At 48.0% G+C, this 7083-nt stretch overlaps 1 pseudogene; it reads right to left on the reverse strand.

The window, feature by feature from the left end:
- Window positions 1-5298: 5298 nt before the first annotated feature.
- LOC102488317 (proteasome activator complex subunit 2 pseudogene) lies at window positions 5299-6009 on the reverse strand (annotated as a pseudogene).
- Between the last annotated feature and the right edge of the window lie 1074 nt (window positions 6010-7083).

The following is a 7083-nucleotide window of genomic DNA, read 5'->3' on the forward strand; positions in this document are numbered from 1 at the left end:
TCCCTGACTGTTCCTGTGGTCCTTTTCTTTCGCTGCTTCAGTCACAGCCCTTGTTACACTTCCTAGGACACATCAGTGCTTTCTGCCTCAGGGCCTTTGCACGTGCGGCCCCTCTGCTGCTACTCTTCCAGTTCCTCATCCGTTAGGGCTCCACTCAAACTGCCCCTCCTCCAAAGGGCCTTTCCGGCATCATGAGTAGGCCCCTGCTCTGTCAGACTCAATCACAGCCCTGCGTTTATTTTCTGCAGAGAACGTTTCTTAGTAATTAATTACTGGCTACCTCGGCTGCGATGGTCTGACTTCCCCAGGAGTGGAATGCTATCTGAAGGCAAGGACCCCGTCTGCCCTATCCACTGCTGCACTACCTCCAGCTCACCACCACTTGTCTGCTGGCAGGGATTCAACACTTACTTATCGACTATAATAGAAAACAATTGTTAGTGGGATGATTTTTTTTTGTGTGTGTGTATGTGTGAAAGAGAGCCCAGGACTTACCCTGCCAGGTTTGGTTGTAACAGCTGAACCTGAGAGGCCTTGACTGGGAGGCCACAGCTGGCCTGGCTGGCGGGACTGTGGTCTCCTCCACGTTCTCTGCTCTGCAGCTACCTGTGAGCTCATGAAGTCTCCCGCCCCCTCTCCTAACCTCCCACCACCAGGACTGAGAAGGCCAGTAGGAGCTGTGAGCACCAGGTATTGCCCCTAGGGCTGGGAAAGAGGTTTGGGAGACCCCCCCCCCTGCCCCTTAGGCCTTGTCCTTTCCTGAGGCCTCCGAGCGTCTGGTGCTTGGCGAGGCTGAGGGAACAGATTTGTGTTTTGTCATCTTCGGGGGGCTGCAGATCACTCAGAGAGATGAGCCCAGATGAGATTTTAAAAGGAACCATTGTCTGAGGCATTGGAATTAGCCCACTTTAGGGCCCAGGGTCTCACCTGGGAGTCAGCGGATAAAAGAATGATCTAGTAGCTAGAGAAAGGGAAATAAGCTTCTGAAGCTTTTTCCAGCTGCTCAGCCATAATACCAGCCAAGAGTTGACCTTTAATGTGGGCGTGTGAGGCCAACCTGCTGGGACAGACCAAAGGAATCGAGCCAAGAGTTAGGGATGGCAAACCTAAACCCATGAGGGTGGAGCAGCCAGGGGCATAGCCTTGCAGGGAGGATGCCAGAGACTGGGAGATAGAAATGGTGAACAAATGTTTGAAAAGAAACTCGTGCTAGCCCTTTAGCCTAGTAATAACAGAGCTGGTCCCCACATGACCAAATGCAGTCTGAATCCCAGACCAGTGGCTTGTTAAGTGCACCAGATGCATGTGTGCTTGTCCCAAATCCCAACAGGACGGAGAAATGGAGGAAGAGGGATTGTAGCATGACCACACTCCATTTCTCTCTCTCAAATCCCTTTCTCTGGTGAGTACATATGCCTTCTGGCAATTAAAAAAAAGAAAGAAAGAAAGAAAGAAGACTAGTGAGTACAGAGAGTTATTTATTTTTTTTTTTGGAGAGGTTTTTGCTTTAGGGCACATGCTGTCACCAGACAGACAGACAGAAAGCAAGAAATCACCCCCCAGGGGGGATGGTCACGCTGCAATCCCTTCTCCTCCATTCTCCTCTCGGGATCTTGGGCACGCACGCACACGCGCCTGGCATGTGTTTTAAGCCACCGGGTCCAGGACGTGAACTGCGGTCGACTACATGGGAGTCCAGCGACATAGCCATTATGCTAACTGCTGGTCCCAGTACAGAGAGTTTTTGTGGAGGCTTGCAAAAGGTGGCAGTCATGCTAGGCCTGCAGAGCAAATGAGCAGTACCTAGGAGGGGGCGTGGAAGGCTTCCTACCACAGCCCTGAAGGGAAGAATGGGCAATGGCTGGGAGGACATGGAGAATGCCACCTCTACCCTTCTAGCAGGGTGGGCAGTGAGGTTGGAGATGGCATGGCAGTGGGTGTCACACACGTTATAGGATATTGAATGGCATTTGGCAAAGCCAATTTCACGTCTGTGAGAAATAAATTGCAATCTTTGTTTCCTGTATATGGAAACAAGCCCTGGAGGGGTTGAGTGAGTTCTCTGGGGCCCCTGGATAGTTAGTGGCAGAACCGGGACCTGAAGTAAGGTTGTCTGATACTGAGATCAAGCCTTGGTACTTCCCTCTCAGGTCAGCTGGAGAATGTGCCCTCACTCACCCCAGATCCTTATCCTCCCCACTTCCAATCAAATCCTACAGTGAGAGCCTTTGTATATTCTGCCGATCTGCCTGGGTCCAGCTACCAGGAGGTCCCTGTTCTGCGGCATTGGAAGTGGAGCAAGATGCCTAGGTCCAGGGTCTTTCCCAGGCCAGACAGCCAGGAGAGGAGCCTGTCTGCTTGTAGGAAATGGCTGATTCTACGGAAAGTTCCTTCAGGCCTCGGAAAATGGACCATTAGCTTGTTTTGGAATGGCTTTCTCCCTGCTTCAGAGAGGCTGAGGTAGATTGCATGAATAGGCCCTATTCTTTCTCTTCTTTGTCTTCATGCACTTTCTCTTGTGACTCTGTGGCTTTTATTTCCTGAACCTGGAATTAGTCACGTGACTTACTTTGGCCAGTAGATTAAGGCAGAAATGATAGATTGCCGTTTCCAGTCTGACCCCGAAGAACCCTTGTACATTGGCCCCAAAGAGCCCTTGTACATTTCTGCTTGCCCTCTTGCTCTCTCTCTGGAAAGACCTTGCCTGGGCTAGCCTGCTGGTTGAGGAGATGAGGATGAGAGACACATGGCATAGAGCTGCCCCAGCTAAGGTATCTGGCCAAGCAGCCTCAGTGGAGCCCCCAGCAGGTGTATAGATGCCTGAGGGAGCTCAGCCCATCAGCGATTCCACACAGATATATGAGCTGTAATTATTTGATTTTGTGGGTCACTGGGTTTTGTGACAGTTAAGCAGCAGTCCACTGATGATGACTAGCAGACACAGAGGTGTGGTTAGAATTGATGAAATGCCAGAAATCAGAAAAAACAATGAAATATCTTACATAGAAAGAAAAAAGCAGTAAGAAAGTTGGTTGACCATATCTGGAAGAAAGTTGTGTTGACCAGCTCAGGAAGTGGTTTAAGGGTCTTTTTACACTGGAGGTTAAGAATCTGAGTCTCAGAGAGGTAAAACCACTTGTTAGAGGCCACACTGCAGTAAGTATTATTATTATTATTATTAATTTTTCATAGAGGTCATGCATGCTCATCAGAAATAGAGAGAGAGAGAGAGATGGATAAAGCACCCTGCAGTGTGGTATGGTCATGCCATAATTCCTTCTCTTCCATTTCCCTATTCTGTCAGGATTTTGGCCACACATGCACGTGTACCCAGTGTGTTTTTCAAGCAACTATGGCCAGGATTTGAACTGCATGGTCAGCCATGTGGGTTCTGGCTCCCTTAACCACTAGGCTGTGGGACCAGCCTAAGCAGTATTGAGAGCAGACTCCAGTTTCCCTGTGCAGGCTCTTCCTTGCCTGGCCTATAACATGGCCTGCATCCTTGTGCAGGACAGATGGGTACTGGGCTGGTGGAGACCTGGGCGTGTGGGAATTAGGGCTGGGCTGTGCTCCACAGCCATCCTCATAGCCTCTTGGCTCATCTCCACATATCTCCAGGGTCTGAGACTGAGTAAGCAGCCTACAAGCAGGAGGTGGGCCTCTGAGTGACCATCCCACCTTTCAGTGAGGGTCTACTGGCTGCAAATGGCAGCCAGGTGCTGCTTTTAGCTGCCAAGTCTCAGAGGTCACTTGTGAGCATTGCCAGATTGGCCCTGTTCCCAGGAAACTGTGGTGTGGCCTCAGGCTTATTCAGGCAGGCATGGGCATTGCCCTGACACTCACAGGAGGCTGAAAAATGCCTGTTCATATACTGCGTATAGAACCATGGGCCGTGTTTGCCTGCCCTGGTAGCTTCATCTCTTGCATCTTGTCCTTCCAGAGACGGGCCTGGGCAAGTCAGTTTGTTAAGTTCCCAGGTGATGTTGTGCGGTGTTAGAACCACTGCTCCAGAGAAGAATCTCCAAAGCTAGCTGTGACGACTTAGACCAAATGCTGTTTTGAGCAGATGCTGGTGAGGCAGTTCTATGGGTCAAGATGCTGAAACATGACCCCCAAAGACTTCAGGTCCTAAGCTTGGAACCTATAAAAGGGTCTTTGCAGATTAAGATTAATATTAAGATTTTTTTTTAAAAAGAAATAAGAATCTTTTTTTTAAAGCTTTTTCTTCCATGAGAGAGACAGAGATATAGAGAGATAGTACCTCCAACAGGATCTCCATGCTGAGATCCATCCCCCCCTAGGCTTCAGTCACCCCCATATCTTGGGCAAGTGTGTGCTCAGCTTACTTAGGGAAATTTCTGACCTTGAACTGGGAGCCTTTCCGTGTAGAAATACCTCACAGAGCTTAGTGTTTTACCACCATACCACTATCTCGCCTCCAAATTAAAAATCTTAAGAGAAGATTATCCCAGATTACCTTTGTGGGGCCCAAATGCCATCACACATACCATTATCAGAGAAGGCAGATGGAAATTTTACACACATGGAGGAGAAAATGATGTGAAAATGGAGCAGAGCAATTTGAAGATGCTGGTCTTGGAGAGCGGAGCGATGTAGACACAAGCCAAAGAATGCTGGCAGCTACTAGAAGCCAGACGAAGGAGCGCATTCTGCCCTCGTAATCCCGATGGGAGCTAGCCCTGCTGACACCTTGGTTTTCACCCTGTGAGACTCCTTGTTTTTGGATTCTGGAACTATGAGATAATAAATATGTGGCATTCTTTTGTTTGTTTGTTTTGTCATTTTAGTTTTTTGCCATAGGGCCCCTGTGATTTCTGGAGAGAGAGAGGGAGAGAGAGACAGTGAGGGGAAAAGTGAGAAATTACCCCCTCAAGGGGGATGGCCATACTGCAGTCATTTCTCCTCCAATCTCCTCCTGGGATTTTGGGAATGCAGGCACATGCACCTGGAGTCATTTTCAAGCTGCCGGGTACTAGACTCGAACTACAGTGAGCCACATGAAGTCCAGCGCCCTAACCACTATGCCACCTGCTGGCTCCAATGTGTGTTGTTTTTAAGCCATGTGGTTTATGAAATCTGTTACAGCACCATAGAAGACGAATACATTACCTAGCAGGGAAGGCCCTCTGAGCTGCTAAATCAGGGTTGTCCTCTTTGTCTTTTATAGGATGTATGTATGTATGTATCTATCTATCTATCTATCTTGGTTTATTTTATTTATTTATTTATTTATTTTTTTAAAAGTATAAGTCATGTATTTTTCTTCTAGCCCTGGGATCAGTACATAGATGGCTTCTCTTCACCCTTTGGATTGACAATTTTCTCCAGGTTGCTGCTGATAATGTGATAAAAGCTCAGCATAGAAGGCCCTCAGGTCCAGCACCATAGCCCTGAGCGTCCCATAGGCGGCCTCATCTCGCTCGTGCACCAAGGCCCAGTAATCCATTACATGGGTCTCCTTTGTTCTGAGAAGTACTTGGAAATGGTTGTCTGGAAGGCTTCTACTTTGGTCTTGACTGCATTCACCCTCTCCAGTACCTTCTCCTGGATTGCTACTCCAAAAATCATTTCCATCCTCAGTCTTGGGGATCAGGTGCTGGATCCATGTGATCACCAGAATGTATTTCTCTTTGAGAGTCCAGACTTCTGGCTTAACCAGGGCAAGCAAAGCCAGGAGCTTCTCATTGCCAGGAAGAAAGGCACACTTGGGGACTTCTTTCTTCTCCTGTTTATCTGTTTCCATCTCATCCTCCTTGGGTGGGGGATCTGGGATGGGAATGTCCAGTGGGGCCCGGAGAGAGGTCAGGTCAGCCACATTGAGGGAGTCCTCTTGCAAGAGCTGATTCAAGTGTATGATTTTCTGAGGCAAAAATCTGTAGAGGAATTCCTCAGCCTCTTGGAAAAGATTTTGTCTGAAGACATTCACCTGTTTGTGGGCCTCCCCGCTCAAGTGCACCCCACAAGGTTTGGCCATGCTGCTCCCAGTTACTAAACCTCCAGTCTCTATTTTATTTACTTTTTCAGAGAGAGAGAAAAGGAAAAAGAGAAAGATGTTCCCAACAGGGCCCGCATGCTACAATCTAGTGCTAGTCTCAGGCAGCCCAGATCACAGGCACACGCATGTGCCCAGTATGCTCAGGGAGGTTCTGGGACTTGAACCCAGGACCTTCTGTCCATGTGGGTCCAGTTGCATTACTGCTGCACCATCAACTGCCCACCCTTTACAGGCTGTTAATTTTCATCCCCCAACTCAACATGTAATCCACATGAGTTCAATGGATTAACAAACTGGTCCACTAGTACTCACCAGGGTCTAGCTCAATGCCTGATGCAATGTGAATACCAAGCAGGATGGGTGTGAATGTGGGGCTTGGTCAGGATTGGGTGGGCTTAGCTGTCTGGGGGTGGCATCTCTGAGGTTTTCTACTTACTGGTCACGTGATGCTCAAGAGAACCTTGAACTAAAAGAACTTACATGGGGAGAGGGCAGAATTGGTGAGGAAAGAATGGGTTTTCTAGAGAGAAAAGGTAAAAAAATTGAATATAGCAATGTGTCAAATATTTTATTTATTTATTTTTATTACTATTTATAGAATGTGTGCACTTGCTAGAAGAAGAGTGAGAGGAAAGTGAGAAATCGCCCCCCTCCTTCCCCAGGGAGAAGGCCATGCTGCAATCCCTTCTCCTCCATTTTCCTCTTGGATTTTGGGCACATGTGCCCGGCAAATTTTTCAAGCTGCCAGGCCTGGGACTTGAACTGCAAAGTCAGCTATGTGGAATCTAGCACCTTAATCACCATGTTACCTGCTGGCCCTGCCAAAGATTTCTGTGGGAATGAGTGTTAAGAAAACCTTGGCTAGAGCTTAGAATTTAAGTAGGGTGACTGTTTCTAAACACCAGTGCGCTAATCGCTGGAGAGGTAGTTCCTAGAAATCTCTATTTCATACAAGTTCCCTAGTTTATTCTCATTTAGATGATTCAGTGATCACATTTTGAGGAACACTGAGTTTAAGGATCTTTGCGATAGGAAGTTGAAAGAGCTGGTTGTAGTCAACTGACTTG

Source organism: Tupaia chinensis, unplaced genomic scaffold, assembly GCF_000334495.1.
Source record: "Tupaia chinensis unplaced genomic scaffold, TupChi_1.0 Scaffold000074_1, whole genome shotgun sequence".
Taxonomy (NCBI): domain Eukaryota; kingdom Metazoa; phylum Chordata; class Mammalia; order Scandentia; family Tupaiidae; genus Tupaia; species Tupaia belangeri.